Consider the following 21,556-nt stretch of genomic DNA (forward strand, 5'->3'; position numbering starts at 1 on the left):
TTCTGTGATCCACGTGGCTCCCTTTTAAACTAGTAAGCAGGTTTTCACAGGAATTAACAGGAGGCAATGGAATCAAAAAGTCAGAATAATAAGTAGGATTTGGCACAAGAGATATTTTTGAATGGGCAATCATAATTTTACTGTGTCTTTTCCATGAAGAGGTCAAAAGACTGAAGAGTGTCACCCATAGGTCTGCTGTCATCTGCGCTTGCTGATTACAACTCCTCCTCCTAATTGCATGATGATTTCATAATCAGTATTGTGGTTTCACATACTTCCTTCATCTGATAATTGGTGAGTGTTTTTACAACCCACAAGGGGCTTGTTAGGAATGATAGATTCTGATGTATAACTTAGTAAAGGGCACTGTCAAAGTGAAGATTCAGATAGAAAAGATGGAAATCTGAATTTTCAGTGTTACTCAAAGACCATTCCAAATGGAAACAAAATGAGAATACATGGCTTTCATTTCTTCCCATCACTACCTGAGGATGGTGAAGTCTAATAAAGCTGCAAATGCAAAAGAATAATTCTGACAAGTTTGATTAGACACTGAGCACTCAACTGTCTTCTCAAAATATGTATTTTAGAGCATTTTCTATTGATTTATTGCTTGCAAAAATGCTATCTACAGTAAAAAAAGAACTTTTGATATGTTGTCTTCCTAAAAAATCCAATTGTTTCTTCTTTAGTCTTCTATTTTCTTCTTATTTCTCATTTATTTTAGGTCTGAGTCTTGAAGATTTCATCCTAACATCCTTGCACTCAGTAATTTGGTGTATATGTGTGAATATTATTTAGACTCAAAAGTGTGCTATGTGTTAGAATATGCATGAGAAAATATGGCTGATGACTGACACTAAGACATTCTGAATGTAGGTCAAGCTTCACAAAGTGCATGTAAAATTAAAGACCATGGTGGGAGCAGATAGATATATAGTCCCCTTTATAGTAAGGAGTTCATATTTCAGAACAGACTGTGGCTTCCACAGGACCAGAGTTTATCACTAGTCTGCTTACTTGCCAATGCACTTGAGGAGTTTCTTAGCCCTCAGAATCTTAATATCTTTATGTGCAATAAAAAAATTATTAATATGGTTGTGTTAATGACTGATATACACCCACTGTTTCACTTAGCTCCATGTCTGACTCAGCTGCTCAGTAACCATAAGATATTATTGTTTTAAGTCTCTGCTTTCCTCACTTCAAATGACTCAATTGTCATTTGCTAGAATGTGTGTGCCTGTGTGTGTGTATTTGTGTGTGTAATTTAAATTCTTCTTGTGTGTTTATGATACTTTTGTATATAGGAGAAACAATTTTTTATGCTATCCACAAAGTCTGGAGTTGCCTCGGATTCCTACATGTTCTTTGGCCTTTGTTTTGCTTCAACAATGGATGTATACTGCAACATTGGAAAAGGGGGCTGCATTTACATACACATGTCCCTAAGTGTGTGAACACAATCCTCTTTTACACATTTGGCAGTTATGCTGATCATGTGTCTCCTGTCATAGCTCAGGGAGCAAAGACACTTGACAGTTCTTCACACTAAACCAGACATGAGCGTGTTTAGTGCACTGTGACTGACTTTAAGCCAGGTATGACAAATATTCCTCAGGTAGAACATACCTTTCACAGTTTAGATTTTTCATATTGGCACATAATATACATATTTATGTATCATATAAGTAATATTATAATGTAGCCACATTTAGTCATGTAACATATATATGTATATTATATATAAAATGTGTGTTTATATGATATATTGGCATATATAAATACACACATATGGTGTCTTTTCCATATCGGCAGAAAAAATTCCTATAGGAAAAAAATACATTAGGTGACAAAGAGCAGATAAGGTACTGAAGTGTACTATGAAAAGCACATTTCTATTTAAATAAAAATATGTGGCTCAAAGGAATACAAATTCTTTACCTCTTTCAATAAAGGACAAGTATGGAATGATCTTTACAAACCATCACTGGCAGATCAGTCACATGCAGCTTTACAGTCTTAATGGTGACACTTTCATGATGGTACAGTTAACCTTGGGTTCTAAATTCCCTGCAGATAGATTCCACGTATCCTGTTTTTTAAATGTGATCACAAATACACTTATGATTAAAATGATTAATTGTTAATATGATCAATGATATTCAATTCACAGTTGTTGAGTTAATGAGTTATTTAAAAAGTCAACTTATAGGTGTGTTGCATTTATTCTGAAAATAAGTCATTTTTAAAAAGTCTATCTGTACTTACTTCACTGATATATTGAACAAAGAATTAAATAGCACCAGGAGCAACAGAGGAGTTGTCAGTATGCTATCTCTGCTAATCCTTTTTATTTCAATCCATCTTTCTTGGTCCTCTGGTCCCAAGCCTCACCACCTGATGTTTTAGAACTAAACACCACTCAGGGCTTGGATGGTATGGGACCTTCCTGGTGGGATATTCACTTGATAGTTGTTACTCATTTGAAGCCTCAATGCAGATGGGCTGCTCCCTGATTGGCAGGATGTAACATTCACCCACAGGACTGAGGAGATCCTGTGAGTACCCCAAGGCACAGGGTTCAGGGTTCAGGTTTCAGAGTTCTCTGGTCCTGCTCCAGGGCATAGACCACATTGAAGCTAGCTGCCCATTCCTTAACCTTCCCTTCCCTAACCTTTAATTCCCTCCCCCATCCTTTCCTTCACTGTGAGGTGTCAGGTATACACCAAGGCCAGTAATCCCATATATAGCTGAGCCCTGCCATTAGAGCTGTGTTTCTCCACCCTCCCCTTACCCCATCTTTCTCTTCTTCTCTTCTCTATCTCCCTTAACAGGCAGTTTTAAGACAACAAATGGCAGGCACACCTTACTCAGCCCATCCAGCCACATGCATTTTTTTTTTTAAAGAAAAAAAGAAAACTTGATCCAGAGGGGCTGACTGATGCCTGCCCTGGGAAACACAGCTGCTCAGAAAATAGGGGAAGTAGCCGCATGGACAGGGAGCAAATAAACTGCTATCTGAGGGTAGGGAGACTTTTGTGCCCCTTCAACTTCTTCCACTTGCCCCCAGGAGATGGGGGTATAAAGTTTACACCTAACTGAAAACATACTAATAGTAAAGGGAACAGAGCCTTACTGCCCCATCCCAAATGCCACCAACACCAGGGTGTGTGTGTGTGTGTGTGTGTGTGTGTGTGTGTGTGTGTGTGTGTGTGTTTACATGTTTTTAGTACATTTCTCAAGCCACTTTTTTAGTTAATATGTACAACTGTCTCAAAAGGTATCTAAAGTTCTAATCCCAATCAGGACTAACTATTCTGTACTTTAAGACTACAGAAAATTTATGGACGAAAATCTCAATCTGTTTCATTTTATCGTGAGTGTAATTTACATTGAACTCCTTTATAATTAGGTTCATTGACTCATGTGTTCTTGTAGATGGCTACGATTGAAATGATTGGTTAATTTAATTTTCTTTCTAAATCCTTTAAGGTATAAGGTTACTAAAACTTTATTTAAAACTATGTTATCTAAATTTGGATTTTTACAAAGTTTATTTCAAGATACAAATTAAGGTATTAAAGCTTGTATGTTTATACTTTCAAGTTTGCCTAAAAGCTTTCTGAGGTCAAAATTTAAGGTACTACTGTTTATTTAAAATGTATTCTAGCAAAATAAATGTCAGGAATTTGGAATGTTATAGACTGATACAAAATTTTACCCAAACCGAACAAAAGCTTGCCTTCCAGACTGGATAATAAAACTTTAAGTTTTTAAAAGTCTACAAAAAGTATTTAGTCCTGAAACACTAAATTATTCATGTCACCAACTCCCAATGACTGAACCTGTTATATTTGTGCTCCAGGAGCTACATGCAGGTCAACAACAACCCTGCTATGGGTCCCAAGTCCCAGCATCAGCAATCTAGAATTAATTTCTTAACAACATGTAAGGCATGGCTCAGTCATTGGGTCCTCCAACTTCATGCATATCCCCTATCCCCTCTTTCTATATCCAATCATTTAAAACCTTAATTGGTTTATTCGAGAAAAAAGTACATGTGACCTTATTTTTCTCAGATTAAAAGCTGACTACAACCCCACGGCCTAATATGAAAACTGACCATGAGTGATGGATTTGTATCAGCCAAGCTTAACTTTGGTTCACTTTGGATTTAATATTTAATTTTGTACTGTATTTACAACAGTTCACATAAAGATGTATTCCTTTTACCACTCAACAGATTGTCTCTAAATATTGTTATCTTTTCATTTTGCATGTTGTTTTGGTGTCAGCCTCTTTGCCCAGTGCATAATAGTTCAGATGTTTTAATAGTTGTGTCAACATTTAAGATCAACATTCCATGTAAAAACCCTCATGCTGGGGTGGAAGAGATGGACCCTTAGGAGAAAGATTAACTCACAAACAGGGTACCCTGCCAATTTTTTGCTCCAGAGATGTTTGATGGAAACTGTTCTTCTCTCTAACTCTCCACCAGTCTGCATAAGGAATTCCAATCAGGAACATAGGGAATTTCATTCAGGAGCTTTCATACATGGGTGGAGGGGTGAATGAATTTTCTCCCTTTCCTTCCATCTCTTTCTTTCCACCAGTGAGCATAGGGGAAGCCAACATATCTACATGACTGTATCATTAAGTACTGGGAGGTGCTTTAATACTACTAACCAAAAAAAAAGATGACTATCTCTCTATATGGCCCATTTAAAATTATGGACTATCCTTTGCATCCTGCCTAATCCCTGAGGTATTTTTCTAATAACACTAAAAATAAGTACTGCTAGTGCCTTGCAAAATCATGTTACAAAATCTTTTACAGAGATAAAAATGAATACATGTAAAGAGCTACAGTTCTTTTAGCTAAGGTACAGTCTATCTAATAAGGTGTTTCACATTTCTGCTCTTTATAACAAAAGCTAAAAGTTCTACCATGTAGGGCTGACATCTGTCTGTCAGATAAACCTTAGTTTACCTGACATCTGTTTGCTAAATAATGTATATGGCATAAAATTAAGCATCAAAACAAGGTATATTTAAAATTACTAACACAGACTACCCCTAACCATTGAAAAAGTTAGGGTTTTCAATTGTCAGTACTGTATGGACAGTACTTGTTAATTTACCTAACCAAAATTTAAGGTTTAAATTGTAATTAGTCATGGTTACTTTAATTTTTGTCATTACAATTCTGATCCTTCAAAAACATTTACAGGGAAGCCCAAGAGAAATGACTCTGAAAATGATTATATATGAATCAACCAGGATAGATGTTGCTAAGTATTGAGGCAGTTTGTATTTTTGTTGTAAAAACTTTATAAATGTATATGCTAACAATCTACAGAGATTTAAAGTTGACAGTATCTCCCCATGTGACAAGTTAGGCCCAGCCTAAGAACCATTTTTTAAAAATACATCTCTTTGTTGCTCAATTTGGACAAAAAGATTTCATTGGCAGGGATTTCTGATCTGTTCAATGTGTTACTTCCCTCCTCTGTGGGACAAAATATGACTTTTTTGACTTTCCAGGCGAAGCCACTCCTCCAAAGAGGGACAAAAACTGACAAATTGGCAAAATATTCATAAACAACACTTCAGAGAAAGAGTTGAAGAGGCTGCAACCCCCAAGCATTCAGTGTCCCCCAACTTCTTAGAGGAACAAGTGGTGTTCAGCCACCCAAAACATTTCAAAAGGACTTCACAAAGGAAGGGACCTCTCCAGATCCAGATGGAGTCAATTATGCCAGTTATACCTCTAAAAGTAACCAAAGCCAAACAATTTTAAAAGGGGGGGCTCTCATGCATGTGCTCTAATATTTAAGCTTTCTAGGATTCTGATATAAGGCAAACTCATGTCTTTGGCCAAGGCCTTCTGTTTAAGAAAAGGCAATATAACTTTCAGTGGTATCTAAATTCTGCTTAGAGACATTGTGTGTCTTCTTTCTGTACAGAACTGACACATTGAGGTTTACTCTCTAATTGCATTAACCCCTATCCCCATAGAACACCTAACCCCTGGTGGGGTACCTTCTGATGCTCCTAACCCTATTGATGTTCAGGTCATGCCTTCTAAACCAGATCTATGTCTTCCAAGATAAAAGCCTTTAACACCCAAACCATTACATGGCAGGGCCATCAACTTCCAGAGGTGGAAGGGATGCCCAGGAGCAAACTTGATCAGGTTGAACAAATATTCAAACAAAAATCTTCACTGTTCAAGCCCCCACAGACAGCGATAGGAAAGAGACAATATTCCTGTTAGGTAGTGTCTACATCCTCTTGTCAGCTCGAAGCTATCGAAGTTGGATGACCCTCCCTCAACAACCCCAAAAAAGAAGTTTTGGAATATTGTCCCTCAGGGGGAGTTTGAGGCAAGTTTGGTTAAGTATAGTCTGGGACTGCTCCCCCTCTTGGCTCAACAGGTGAGAGGAGCCAGGTGATGACATACTGTCTCCCCTCCTCCAAGTGACCTACCAAGTGACTCTGGCCTTCTTCCCTTCCCTCACCTGGCAGAGCAGGTGACTCCCCTTGTCAATAAAGCTATTCTACCTAACCCCATCCACGTGTTCTGCTTGGATTCTTCCATTTGAAACCCAAGGACCAAGATCTTTTGAGAATGTGGATTTCCAATACAATCATCTTACATTTACACATCCTGTAGCACTTATTATTCATTACTTCTCTTATTTTACAAAGTCCCATGGGACACAAGATGTACAATAATGAAGAAATTGAGGTTATGCAAGATTATGTGATTTCTTCATGTAAGCAGTGCCAGAGAAATCATTAAAAGTCAGGTATCCTGACTAGTTCCAAATTTACACAAGCATGCCATGGAAATAATTGTATGATTGAAGAAGGTCAGTGTGTTACTGGCACATGGTAACCTTCAGAAGAGTGAATTATAATTTCTGTTCTTTCCTTACATTCTCCATTCTCTTCACAATGGGCATCTTCAAATCCAACCATCCATCATTTAACATTATCTTAATCTGAAATGCAGTGATCTAAGTCACTTAGTAGACAAATAAAGAAGACTCACACAATTCTATTATCAGAGAATGCATATTCTAGTGGGGTGAAAAGCATATGCATAGGTATAAATAAAGATTGTTAGTGCTGAAGGCGTATTCAGAGTTGTGTAAAAGCCCACAACATGCACACCCCACCTTGTTTTAGCCATCTCTGTGTCACATGAATGTATTTGTTTTGTCTTATCCTGCATTGTATCACATAAGATAGTAAAAATCCATCAAGAAAATACAATAATTTTGATCATACATGTTCCTAATAAGAGAACACCAAAATACATGAAGCAAAAACTGACATAAATCAAAGGAGAAATACACAAACAAAAATAGTTGGAGAGCTCAATATCTTACTTTTAATAATTTATTGAATGACTAGGAAGATAATCAAGAAATAGAAGAGTTGTATACTCTAAACCAAATAAATGTAATAGCCATATATACAACACCTTATCAAATAATCTCATGATAAATTTTCTTCTTGTGCACATGGAGTATCCTCCAGAATAATTCATATTCTAAGTCATAAAATAAATTTCAATAAGGAATTAACAGAAAGAAATTGAAAAAGTCAATTAAATGTGTATACATTAAGCATATACTCTAAACAAACAATGGGTCAAAGAAAAATTCAAAAAAGAAATTAGAAAATATTTTGAGATAAATGAAAATAAAGACATAATGTGAAATAGCATCTCAAAACCTATAGGATTCTGTCATGGCTATGCTTAGAAAGAAATTAATCCTTCTGTTAAATTTGGCCTAATGCTGCCTTTAAACATTTTATATTAACTTTAGAGTGCTTGCGTAGCATGAGTGAAGCCCTGGGTTTGATCCCTAGTATCATAAAAGAAAAATCAAGAAAGAGAAGAAAAGAAAAGGATAATAAAGAGCAGTAACTTTTATGACTATAGATGCAAAAATTCACAATACAGCACTATCAAATTGAATACAGAAACATACACGATGACCAAGTGCTATTTACATCAGGAATGCAAAGTTAGTTTAGCACCTGAAAATCATATATCACATCAATAGAAGAGAAACAGAAACAACATGATCTCCACAAGTGCAGGCAAATCATTTGACAAAACCCAAAAACAATTTATGATAAAAACATTCAACAAAGTATAATAAAAGGAACATCTTCAACTTGGTAAAGGTTATCTATGAAAAATACATAGTAACAAAATACTTACTGCTAAAAATTGGATATTTTCCTTCAAGTTCAAGGAAAAGACACAGATGTCCAGTCTAGCCAATTCTACTCAACATTTTTCTGTATTTGCAGAGAGCCTGGCCTTGTATATTGTGTCCAGAAAAATATGATTACAATGAAGAAACAAGTGTTGTAAGGATACATAAGACCAATTTAAGCATCAGTGGTATTTTTGTACATTGAAATTATCAATGTTAAAATACAGTTAAAAACATAGTTTCATTTATAGCAGTGTAAACAGAATAAAATATATAGAAATAAATTTAACCCTGGAAATACAAATGTTCACACTCAAAACTATAAATCACTGGTGAACAATATGAAAAATGTGAAAAATTTAAAACCATCCCATGCTCATGGATCAGAAAATTACATGATGTGAAGACGATAATACTGTTTTTGGGGGGGTGGTGGCACTGGGGTTTGAATTCAGGGCCTCACATTTGCTAGGAAGCCACTCTTACCAATTGGGCCACTCTGCCAACCCCAGTACTTCTTAAATTGATATTCAGATTTGATGTAATCTTTGTTAGAATTATAGATGAATTTTTGTAGAAATTGAAAATTGATTATAAAATGTACATGGAATTGCAAAGAATATGGAATTATTTTGAGTAATAAAAGCAATCTTGACTAGTGGTTACTAGGGACTGGGAAGTTTCAGGAGGAGAGGGGTGGAAGAAGGATGGAAGATTATGATCAATGTATGCTGATACATGAATGGAAATATCACAGTGAATCCTATAAATATATACTGTTAATATATGTTAGTGAAATAAACTAATTAATTTTTTTAAATCTTAAAAATGTCTAACAAAGTAGGAAGATACAAAACTCTCAGTTTCACTTCTTACAATGAAATAACAATAATAAAGACATTGGCACAAGGATAGACTTACAGGTAAATGGGCTAGAATGGAGATTACTGAAATAAAATTATTTGCTCAACTGATTGAGCAAGACTATTCATTGATAAGAATAGTTTCCAAAACAAAATGTCTATGTGGTAGTAAGTAGATGGCTGGCTGTAGAAGGATTGGGGAGATGGTGAGATGAGAGAAGGATGGAAGTCAAGGGTGCAGAGTTTCTTTTTTGATGATGGAGATGTTCAACAATTGGCAAGGTTGCCAGCTGTGCAACTTGGATAAAATATCAAGACCCACTGACTTACACAGTTTAAACAGGGTTTCTGGCATAGGAATCATATTTGTGTAAATTGTTAAGTATATTTTTATAAATTGATGAGTGGAGACCTTCCTGTAAAGTATAGGAGGACCTCAGTAGCTGAAGTGTGGAGGAAGCATGTGTGGTGATAAAGGGAAGCAAGGGACAGACCATCAGAGGACACTTCCTCTGTGGTAACTGCTTTAGATTTTCTTCTGAGGCAAACTGAATCAATTTCAAAGATTTCAAATGAGGGAGTGACTTCACTAACTTGATGTTTTACAACAAGCTGGAAGAACAGACAAGGATGGTTTGAGAAGAGGCCAGAGAGGAGACAGAGCATGGAGTGAGTAATCCAGGAGAGGAAATGAGAGCCCAAATGCAGGCAATGGAGACAGAGATGAGAAGGTGAATTCTACCTAAGTTACAATATGACCACATCTCTCTATGAAGTCAGCAGTAAGGGAGGCTGGGAAACTAGGGCTCTCAGGATTCCTGCAATGAGAAACTGAATGGTAACCCCTTTCTTTGGGTGTCCTTGGATGCCCCTTAGACTCCTGGTGCATTCTGTCTCAGCTTTCATTGCTGGGAGAATTTACCATTCTCTCACAGGTTCTTTTTAGAGAGCAATTTAAGAAGCAGAAACAGGAGCATCAAAGTCATGCTGGACATGGTGACCAGCATTGTACTAACTATGCCTGGGAGAGTTGACAAGGAGGAACAGCACATGTCAGCCTTAAATTACTTTCTGTGGCAAAGAAAAGAATCACCAATTTCCATTCCTAGGCCTGATGAGGAAAATATGTCTTTAAATAACTATATAAGGTAATCAGAACAGTACATTTGTTCAAGTTAGCTTTTAAACCATTTTCAGGCAGTTCATAGTGCTGAAGAATGAAATGTTTATATTGAATTAGCATTTTAAAAATTGCTTTTTCCTGCATCATTTTAATCAGTAAGTGAAAGAAAACCTTTGGTTTGAGCAAAGTTAGCTATTATTATTGCCATTTTTGAGAATAAGAAATTGAGACCTGGAGACATTTCAGGAGTTCAAGCACTGAGTGTGAAGGTGGCACAAGAGTTCAATGTATTCAGGTTCAGTTTCCATGCTTACTGGCTCTTGGTGGCATCTCACTATCTACCTACCAATCCTGTGTACTTTTTATTAGACAAATATTTAAGACTTTTAAATAAGTGATAATAGAACACATATTACATTGCTTTTATCTCTTAAAGTTATCTGAGGCTTGCTTAATTATAAAACCTCTCAAAGTATTTACTGTTAACATATTTAAAGCAATTTGACAATCATTATAGATGTGGTCATGCTGCAGCTACATTTTGCTGTGCCTCAGAAAGCTGTAATTAAGTCTACTGTAGGTTACACTGTCCACTTCCATTGCGTAGGAAGAAAATTCAACTTCTGCAATGAGAAATAACTTTCCATGGAGATTCAGCTCCACTGTTGTTTGATGGATATTGAGTCAAGGAAAGCATGTTTCACCAATTGAGGGAAGTCTCCTGGGCAAGTGGTGGGAGAAGATCTGACAGAGATTTCTCTTTAACCAGTTACAATATCAGCATCTTGGAGATAAGGAATGCTTGGAAGTTTCTGACTTAAATCTCTTTAAGAAGTTTTATCTAAAAAGTAGGAGTCAGAATTTCAGGCCTGCGACTTGACATCAATAATTCAAATTTATAGCAAAGCACAGATCATGGCTGGCAGGTAAAATACAAAAGCAAAGGCAGTCAGTTTTCCAGCCTATGAGTAGAGTTGCAAGGGAATCAAATTAAGTCGTGAGCCACTTTTGTGATGGTGGTCCTGTTAGATTACAATAGAACTAAAATATTCCTACTGTCCACTGACATATCCATAGTTATGTCACAGCACAACACATCACTCATGTGTTCTTGGTGGTGCTGGTGTAAGCAAACCTCATGCATTGCCAGTCACATAAAAGTGTGGAACATTCGATTGTGTATAGTATTAACACTTGATAGATAATAAATGATTATGCTACTGGTGCACTTTTTATACTGTATTTTGATTGCAATTTTAGAGTGCACTCCTTCTAATTATTTGAACAGAAGTTATTGTAAAACATCTACTGTGTATCCCAAGCAGCAGCCTCACACCACTCATATTATGGACTGTCTTGACTGCATCAAGAGGTGTGCCAAGTGAGTGGCCTGCACCATCAAAGCTTGGGCACATGCATCCTGGGAAGTCCCCACAGTGAAACTTGCTCATACCGTGCTCCCTGCAGTGTGTCCTCATCACATGCACACATTGGATATACAATATGTACTGGCCTGATTAGCAGTTCTTGGTCAAGGATCAATCAATAAGAATGCAGCTTATCATAGCGAGGCTATGAAATGAAATAACTTGAGAATATGTAACTGTCTTCTACACTATTTTCCTAATATTTCAGAGAAAACTCTTTCTTCCAATTCATGACTTTTTTTGAACCCTAAATACCATCAGGTTCTCTCTACTCTAACCAATGCTCACACTCATCTGTTTATATTTCCTCATATATAAAAGCTTCTCATTCCCACCCCTTCAATAGCAAAAGGTGGCAAACAAGATGAATGTTTGTATTGTATTTCCAAATGCCCAGATGCATGCTTTACCTTTGCAGGTTTCCTTTTCCTTATCTTGAGAACTGAGGAAAGGACAGGGAGAAATCAGAAAATATTTCACAGTTAAAAAATGGAAATTCACAGAATAATTTCCTAGATACTTGGCGTTTTTATTCATAGCTTTGAAAGTCTCTCAGAGTAAAAGTACAGATTTCAGTGTATTTTTAAAGAAGAAAAAGTCCAAAATGCTGAACCTATATCAAATATGGAGTGTCCTTTTTGTGCCCTTATACATTTGAGAAGAGGTTTGTTTGTGTTCCTGTATACAAGACACTTTGATGGAACTTCAGGTATGAAAATTTTTCTACTTTTCTTCCTTTCTGCTCTTACACCAATTCAATTCTGTGACCCAGAATGTTAGGCACTGTAGAGATTGCACCTGAAATAGACCAATAATATACAGAAATTGCAGATGCGTACTTATGGTACAACTAGTGCAGAGTATTAGAGTAATATTGTATGAGAAGCCACCAGAAAACTTGCTGTGTGCATTACAAATATGAAGGCTCAGACAGGACATTCTTCAGGTCCAAGTTTCCTATCATCTTTCCCTGCATGGTGAAGAGGCATCCTTGGAAAATAAGCTGAGAACCAAAACTTTACCTTTGGAATAATATATTTGCATAACTCCCCAAGGCCGTATGTGCATACCCAATGTTGACTTCCAGCTAAACAATTACTTGCTTTCATCACTTACTAATGGAAGACAAAAATATCAGTGGAGAATTTGTAGATGGAGGGTTCTATTACCCCATGGATGTCCTAGCTATGGGTTTCGAAGTTGTTTTGGCCACTGATGTCTCTGCAGGCACACAGAAATTTATCAGACTCTCTCTATCCTCAGCAAGCAGCATTACTACTCTGCTGCTTATTTGGTACCAAGTGGGATTCATGCAAACCCCTTCTCTGTGTAAAAATTTACTGATTTTTAGTGTCTGTGTCTCTAATTTCTTTGTGGTGTTCATTACACTAGCTGCTGGAAAAACTGCTGCCTAAACAAGCATACTTTTCTTCAAGATGGATTTTTTCTTAAGTAGCCATGAAGTGCATCATGTTTCAGTATAGCCTCTTCTTCAATGAATTATTAAAGTGCGGCTCTCCAGAATTGCCCATTCTGCTAGGTAGTAAATACTGTGAAAAAAAAAAGAAAAGAAAACAAAAGAAAAACCCTGTCCTTCAGAACAGTGCCTCTTAATCATTAGAGCTGCTGGAGAGCAGAGCTCCAAGATTGAGGAGACTGCAGGCAGGTCCAGGCTTCCAGCTGTGTGTAAATGGCATAGCTGGCTAGGAACATCTGCATCATCCCAAAGAGTTTGCAATGAACACTGAGATGGGCTTAAAAGATTTATGGGAGTCTTGAAAGTTTGCACCTCCAGGGTGTATCCTGCTTTCTCTGGAATATGTCCTATATTCTATAATAAAAATATAAAAATGTTCAAGGAAAAAAAAACCTCTTACTCATTCTAAAGGGGAAGTCTGTGCTGGAATCCAACCATCAATCCTCCACTATCTTTAATTTTTCCTCCTGGTCCTTCTTTGTTTCCTTGCACTTTGCATTTTATTTTTCCTTCTCCTTCTTCTCTCTCATTTTTTTCATCTTGTATATTCGACATGCTATTTGCATCATAAGAGAAAATTTTCTCATTGTTTTTTCTTTCCTCAAAGCTAAATATCTTTTTCCTGAAGGTATTTATTTATTTTGTAATGGTGACCTCCAATAAAAACAAACACAAAACCTGATGTGGTGGCACAAGCCTGTGATCTCAACACTTAGGAGGTAGAAGCAGAATGATACAGAGTTTGAGGACATATCCTGTCTCAAAATACCAAGGGCAGGGGCTCAGTGGTAGAGCACTTGCCTAGTATGCCAAAGACACTGGACACCACACTCCCAGATGCTCACAGAGACAAAACACAAGCAAACAGGTGGATTCTGGAAGCAGTCCTTGTACTCATCCATCCTTTTGGATATTTATAATTTTGATCAGCATGCTCAAATTTCCAAGAGTTCTGTACTAAATATGGGTGGTAGTTAGGATTTTATAAATGTATTTGATCTTAGAGTAAATTTTTTTCAAGATAACTTTAGGAGCATTCCAGGAAAACAACTTTGAAAGAATGCATTGGGAGTATTTCTTACAGTAAGTCTCCTGGAGACAGCAGAATGAGGCCCCATCCATTCTGTCCTGATCTTGTACTCACTAACCTGGAGAGGTAGAATACATAGCACCAGGCAGCCTCACCAGAAGCTTTTAGAAGTTTGAAATCTATTTTGCAGATTGAGTTGAAGACTGTTTCTTAAAATGTATACTCCTATCATGCTATAATTTTTACCTACTTTTGTTTAATTCTATAAAATCTTTTTCCATATAGAAATTATTCAGGCATGTAAAAACAAGTACGTCTTTATATCATGTCACTATATCCATTCACTGAATATTTGCTTGTGTCAAGGCAGTCCTGACTTCTTCATCTATCCAATGTATGGCATGGTTTAAATTTTACCTCATCCCATTCACAATTTTCATTGTAAAAAACCATCATTTTTATTACTGTATATATTTAGCTGTATATTTGTAAATATTTCCACCTAATTTGCCAATTTAATTCAAGAAATAGTCTTTTCTTGAGTCTTTCTACATTACATGCATTCTGTTTAATTTGTGGCACCAGCATTAAAAAGTTCACAGACAAAACACAAGATGACATCTGAGAACATGTGCTTCCATTTGGTGTGTGTAGGTGACGATTATCTCTTGGCATTAAGGATTCATTCTCTCTCTCTTGTACAATGTATCTCTCTACTGAAGAACACTAAAAGAAAAGATACATACTCCCATAATTTGGGGCAGCAAAAGTTCTAGATAAAAATTAAGTTTCAACAGTTAGATGCATTCTGTGAAATTAGAACATAGGCATCACAAAGAGGCCATAGTTTGCTTTGTTTTGTATTTACACTTATGGAGCAGGTTTGCAAAGATGGACTTTCTCATTCATTTTGCTGCTGTTGTACTTTGCCTTTTCCTTCTTGCAGTAGGACTCCAAGGTCCAGTTTCTCATTTCTGGGTGTGAAAGTGGGAGTAGATGACTCAGGTTTTCATCACTGGCCACTAGCTTCACTAGTGATAGAAAGAAATTTGTGTTTGCAGCATGATGAGGATTTCTGATTTTGATTTCAGATCCTTGAATTTCAATTATTGTGGTCTGATCTTATACTCAAAAGTTCCAATACTGGAATTCAAATGCCCCAAATTTACAAGTTCATAGACAGTGGTTCTCATGATGAGTTAATTTGGGAGATTTTCCTTCCCAAACTAAGACCTAGTCACACAAGTCCAAGGTCTTTGTAAGCACAAATGTATTGTCATCCCTTCCTTAAATAATTGTAGTGAATTCTGTATCTATAAAAATCCTTGATTAATAAAATATTGCTCCCTGAGCAATGAATGACCAATACTTTGAATGATGAAGTTCTGGGTGATTATTCTTCTAGACATGGGACAAACACACTGTGGATTTACATGTTGATGAATAATGAGAATCTGATTATCAATGACACACAATAGAAAAGTAATACAAATTATTACATCAGATTATCCAGAATAAATCTCTTATTCAAGATAAGGATTTAGGAGATGGATTGGCTATTGGCATAGAAATGGAATCTAAGGTTTATCATGACTTAACCCTGGAGTGTTAAATTAAATATTATCCTCACGGATGATGCCATAGCACATTCTGAAAAGGCTAAAAATATTGACTTCCTGGGGCTAAGGGTGATGTGGTTAGCACAATTTCTACAAATTGCCCAAAGAATAAACCAAAGCTGGATCCCCAGTATGGAAATTGAAAATATAATTTATCTCTTGATGAGAACATTTTTAGAGAAGTTAAACTGTTGATAATTATACCAAGATAATGGACATTAACTGAAATTCCTAGATGCAAAGTAGAATGGAAGACACCTATCAACCAACATCAATTACTCAAATTTGGCAATTATATCCTATAGGTAGAAACAATTTTCCTTCACTGAAATGCTCACTTTTGCATATGCATTTATAATCAGATTTTACCAAGCTTCTGCTAGCAACACTGGCTGGGAACATTCTGAATGCTTATTCATCAGCAGTGTTCTACACATAAATACTTTTGACCTGTATACCTATATTACAGCAGACTAAGCCCATAAGTTTCTCTGAAACATTAATTAGTACATACTATAACTTCTAATATGACTACAGAGTGCTAGGGGCTGGATCAAGAAGATGGGGTGAAATGGCACCCACCACTAGCATACCTAATGACCTCTATACAAAAATTTTTCTTTCCATATCCATGAACTTGTAATTGCTTTGGGTGGGGTGGGGAGGGGCTGAGGTGAGAGACCATGGGGAAATGTAAGTAATGTACAATATAAGTAAAAAAAAAAGATAAGTCACATGACTAATTGTGTTTGCATGATGGTTCACAGAAGATTATCAATAAATGATAAATGTGATATTGTTATGCTAATATGATGATATATCATTTCACATTAACATACCAAAGGGGAAAAAAAAATCACAGAATCACTTCATTTGATGTGCAGAAGGCACTTGATAAGATAATTTTTCATGATAAAAGCACTCAACAGAGTATGAATAGAGGTGAATATCCTCAACACAATGAAGGCCATTTATGAAAAAAATCACAGCTAATATCATACTCAATCATGAAAAGACAGCATGATTTACCCCTAAGATCAGGAACAAGACAAAGATACTTGCTTTTACAACTATATTCAATATTCTCCTAGAATTTCTAGAAAAAGCTATTAAGTAAGAAAAAGATCATCGGCATTTGAAAGAAGCAAAGTCATCTCTTTTAGTAGATGATATGACCCTATGTGTAGGAAACAACAAAGGATCCACAAGAAAGCTACTACAGTTAACACACAACTTCAGAAAGTTGCAAGATGTAATATCAACCCTCAAAACTCCACTGTATTTCTGGCTACCTACAAGGAATGCTTCAAAAATGGTCAAGAAAACAATTCCTAGTATAAAAGACATCTAAATCAGAAAGCAGGAAGGAACCTTATCTTTTTTTGCAATGATATAATCCTGTATGTAAAGAAACGCAAAGAGCACCCAAAAACCAGTTAGAATGAATAATCAAATTTATTACAGTTGCAGGATACAAAATTAGAATATAAAAATAAGTAATATTTTTTATCTTTAATTAACTGACACATACAAAGCATTTAATACCTAAGTAATAACTTAGCTAAAAAGAAATTAAGACAATAGGGTCATTTGCAGTATTGTCAAAAGGAAACAAACTATTTAGGAATACATTAATCCAGGAATGTGAAATCTGTATCTATTGAAAATTAAAAATATTAATTAAAGATTGAATAAGAAATTAAAAATGGAAAATATCTCATATTTATGGGCCATGCTACTAAAGTGTCATTGCCCCAAAACCATATAGAAACTTGGTACAATCCAGGGACATTATTCCCAGGAACAGAAAAAATAATCCTAAAACTCATGTGAAAACATGAGCCTCTGAATAGCCAAAAGAATACTGAGTAAAAAGAACAAAGCTATAGACATCATATTTCCTGCCTTAAAATCACATCACAAGGCTGTAATACTCAGTTCAGTATGGTGCTGGTGTGAAAACAGACATGTAGACCAGTTGAACACAATAGAGAGCCCAGAAATACATCAAAACTTATGTAGATAGTAACTATTTTATCAGAGATACAGGAGGACATGATTGAGAAAGGGTAGCTAGCGTATTTAATAAATGGTTCTGGGAAAATTGGATTTCCACATGCAAAAATGGGAAATTGAACCCTTGCATGAACCACACCCAAAAATCAACCCATAAAGGACCTAAATGTAAGAACAAAAACTGGAAATTGCACCAGAAACTCAAGTCACAAAAGTAAAACAATTTAATTGCCTTCATTGTAGAAGTGTTTTGCCTCCTTAGTTAAGTTTGTCCTCAGCATTTAATTTTTTTGAGGTAATTATGAATGGAATTTTTTTTCTAATTTATTTCTCAGCCTGTTCTTTATTAATATAGAGAAAAGCTACTGGACTCTGTATGTTGGTTTTATATGCTCCTATTTTGTTGAAAATGTTGCTCAGACCTGAGAGTTTTTGGTGGAATGTTTAGAGTCTTTTAAGTATATCATCATATCATCTACAAATAGGGATAATTCTACTTCTATCTTGCTTATTTCTATCCTTTTTATTTCCTTTTCTTGTTCTATTGATATGGCTAGGAATTTGAGCATTATATCAAATAACAGTGAAAAGAATAGACACCCTTGACTTATTTCTTATTTTAGAAGAAATGGTTTTAGTTTTTCCACACTTAGTATGATATCCACTGTTGGTTTAACATATGTAATTTATAGCCTCACTATGATAAATGTTGAGGTACATTCCTCTTTTCTTACATGATATAAAGCAGGGGTTTTTGGAGGTGGTGTCCAGTGGCATAGGAGAGGATGAAAGTTCAGGGTAATGAGAGAGGATGGATGAATAAGCAGAAATACTATCTACTCTTGTATGAAAATAGAATTAAAAATGTTGTTAAAAATATTTTTACAAGAGGTGAAGGGAATAAGAAAGACTAATATAGGGGATGAAATGCATTGTACACATGTATAAAATGTCACAATGAAACCCCATTATACAAAAAATATACATTAATAAAATTACTGAAAAAATAAGAATAAATAAAGATATAAAGACTACATCAGACCAAAAACCTCTGCTCAGTCAAGGAAACCATCAACAAAATGAAATGGCAGGCTACAGGCTGGGGAAAGTATTTGCAAACCATATGTCTGATATGGAGTTAACATGTACAATACATAAGGAACTCAAACAACTCCAGAGCAGGCTATGAATAACACAGTTTTTAGAAAGGAAAATCTTGCACCCATCAGACTAGAGAGGAATCTACTGTGTTTTTACTACGTGAATGTCTAATTTTCTTTCCCCCATTTGTTGAGAAGACTGTCCTTTAACCATTGAATAACCTTTTAAAAATCATTTTAAGAGGGTAACATTATATTTCAAAAAATCTGTATATGTTAATGTATACATTTGGTGATCCAGGGCATATAAAACAAGAAAACAATCACCACAATCATTATAATAAATATATATATCAGGTCTAAAGTTTTTCTTGTGTCTTTTTTTGTGACAAGAACACTTACTATGACATAAACCCTCCTGATGCATTTGAAGTGAATATTGTTAAACCCAGGCACTACGTTATACAGTAGCTCTTCAGATTCTTATTGGTTTGGGGCATTTGATTTCCAAATAGTGAATTTCTCTTTTTATGGAGGATTATAGTCAGTCCTAGACACTGAATCCCCTAAATGAATTTAATTCTGTTTTATATAGGTATATGAAGTCCATCAACCATATACCACCACCTTAATTGCCTTCCTTCACCCTAGCCTCGCCCTCAAGTACCCCCTCTTCACAGACACACTGTGCGTATTTTAGTCTTGGCTTTCATTTTTAATATTTTAAGTTGACATTCAAAGTGGTGTCTCAATTTATGCCCACTGAAGTTGTGCTTTACTTTGGGCAGTTTAATCCCTTCGATTACTCTTCTTTACTCCATTACCTCCCTCCTGCCTAAATTTTTCAACAGCTTTCAATATCTATCTTTATATTCTCTACCTTCACATCTTATGTTATGTGTTTTTACTGATGCTCTATCATTTTCTTTTCCTTTCCCTCTTTGTGCTAGTTTCATAGAATAGTTCCATTGTTACGAATATTTTCTACTTCTGAGTTTGAATATGATCATGGTTATTTTTGTGTATATTTTTATCTTTGGATCTATCTTCCATGTATGAGAGAAAACATGCAGCTTTTGAGTTTCTAAACCTGGTTAACTTCACTTAACATTAAGGCCTCTAATTGCATCCATTTACCCTCAAACCACGTATCATTATTCCTTGTGACTGAGTAATGCTCCATAGTGTAGAGATACTACAGTTTCTTGATCCATTCATCAGTTGTAGGGCATCTGGGGTGTTTCCTGAGCTTGGATATTGTGAATAGTGCTGCAATGAACATCAGTGTACAGGTGTCTCCATATTGTTCTTTTGGGTGGATGCCCAGGAGGGATATCACTGGATCATATGGCAGTTCTAACTCTAGTTTTTTGAAGTAACTCCATACTGCTTTCCACAGTGGCTGTAATAATTTGCATTCCCACCACCAGTATATAAAGGCTCCTGTTTCACCACATCCTCACCAGCATTTGTCATTGTTACTACCCTTCATTATGGCCATTCTAGTGGGGGTGAGACAAAATCTAAGTGTTGTTCTGATTTGCATCTCTTTTATGACCAAGGAAGTGAGTACTTCTTCATGTATTTACTGGCCATTTATAACGCTTCCTTTGAGAATTCCCTGTTGAAGTCATGCGCCTATTTCTTCATTCGGGTGTTGATTCTTTGGGGGATGAGTCTTTTGACTTCCTGTAGATTCTGGTTATTAGTCCCTCATTGAATGAGTAACTGGCAAAGATTTTCTCCTATTCTGTTGGCTGTCACTTGTCCTTTGATGAGCAAAAGCTCTTTAGCTCGATGCAGACCCATTTGTTCATTCTTTCTGTTAAATGCTGAGCCTTTTGAGTTCTGTTTAGGAAATCATTCCCTATACCTATCTGTTCCAGTGTAGTTCCCACTACTTCTTGGACTGATTTATCTTTTTAATCTGATGTTGAATTCAATTTCTACTATTTTGTTAAGAATTTTTACATCTTTATTCACAATGAATATTGGTCTTTAATTCTCTTTCTTGTGATGTCTTTAGTTTTGGTATCAGGGTAATATTGGTCTCATAGAATGTTGTTAGTATCAGAGTTATATTGGCTTTGTAGGAAGTATTCCCCTTCTTCAATTGTTTGAAAAATGTTTGAGAAAAATTAACATTAATGAAATATTTGGTAGAATTCACTGGTAAAGCCATCTGGTTCAGGAATGTTATTTGTCACGAAATTTATGATTATTAATTTTATTTCTTTGTTGCAATTGAATTGATTTTCTTTTTTTTTTTGATCATTTTAAGTAATTTATGTATTCAAGAAATTTTCTCTCTTCTGTAGAAAGTATATGTTTGTCCTCTTGATCGTGTCCTACATCTTCCTTATGTTTGTTCCATGTTTTTTATTTTTCTCTTTTATAGACTCAATAATTTTAGTTGTTTTCTCTGTAAGTTCATGATTTTTTTTTTCTTTTTTCTTTTGCCTGTTCATATCTCCTTTTTTATTTCTCTGGTTAATTTTTTTATACCTGTTATTGTATTTTTCAGCTCCAGATTTCTTTTTAATTCCTTTCAAATTATATTTCTTTCCAAATATTTCCAATTTTTTACTCTCATTTTGTTTTCTTCTTCAACTGTTTTTGAATCCCTAAGACAATTGTTTTAAAACTTTGTCTAGGACA

Source organism: Castor canadensis, chromosome 15 (assembly GCF_047511655.1).
Source record: "Castor canadensis chromosome 15, mCasCan1.hap1v2, whole genome shotgun sequence".
Classification (NCBI taxonomy): Eukaryota; Metazoa; Chordata; class Mammalia; order Rodentia; family Castoridae; genus Castor; species Castor canadensis.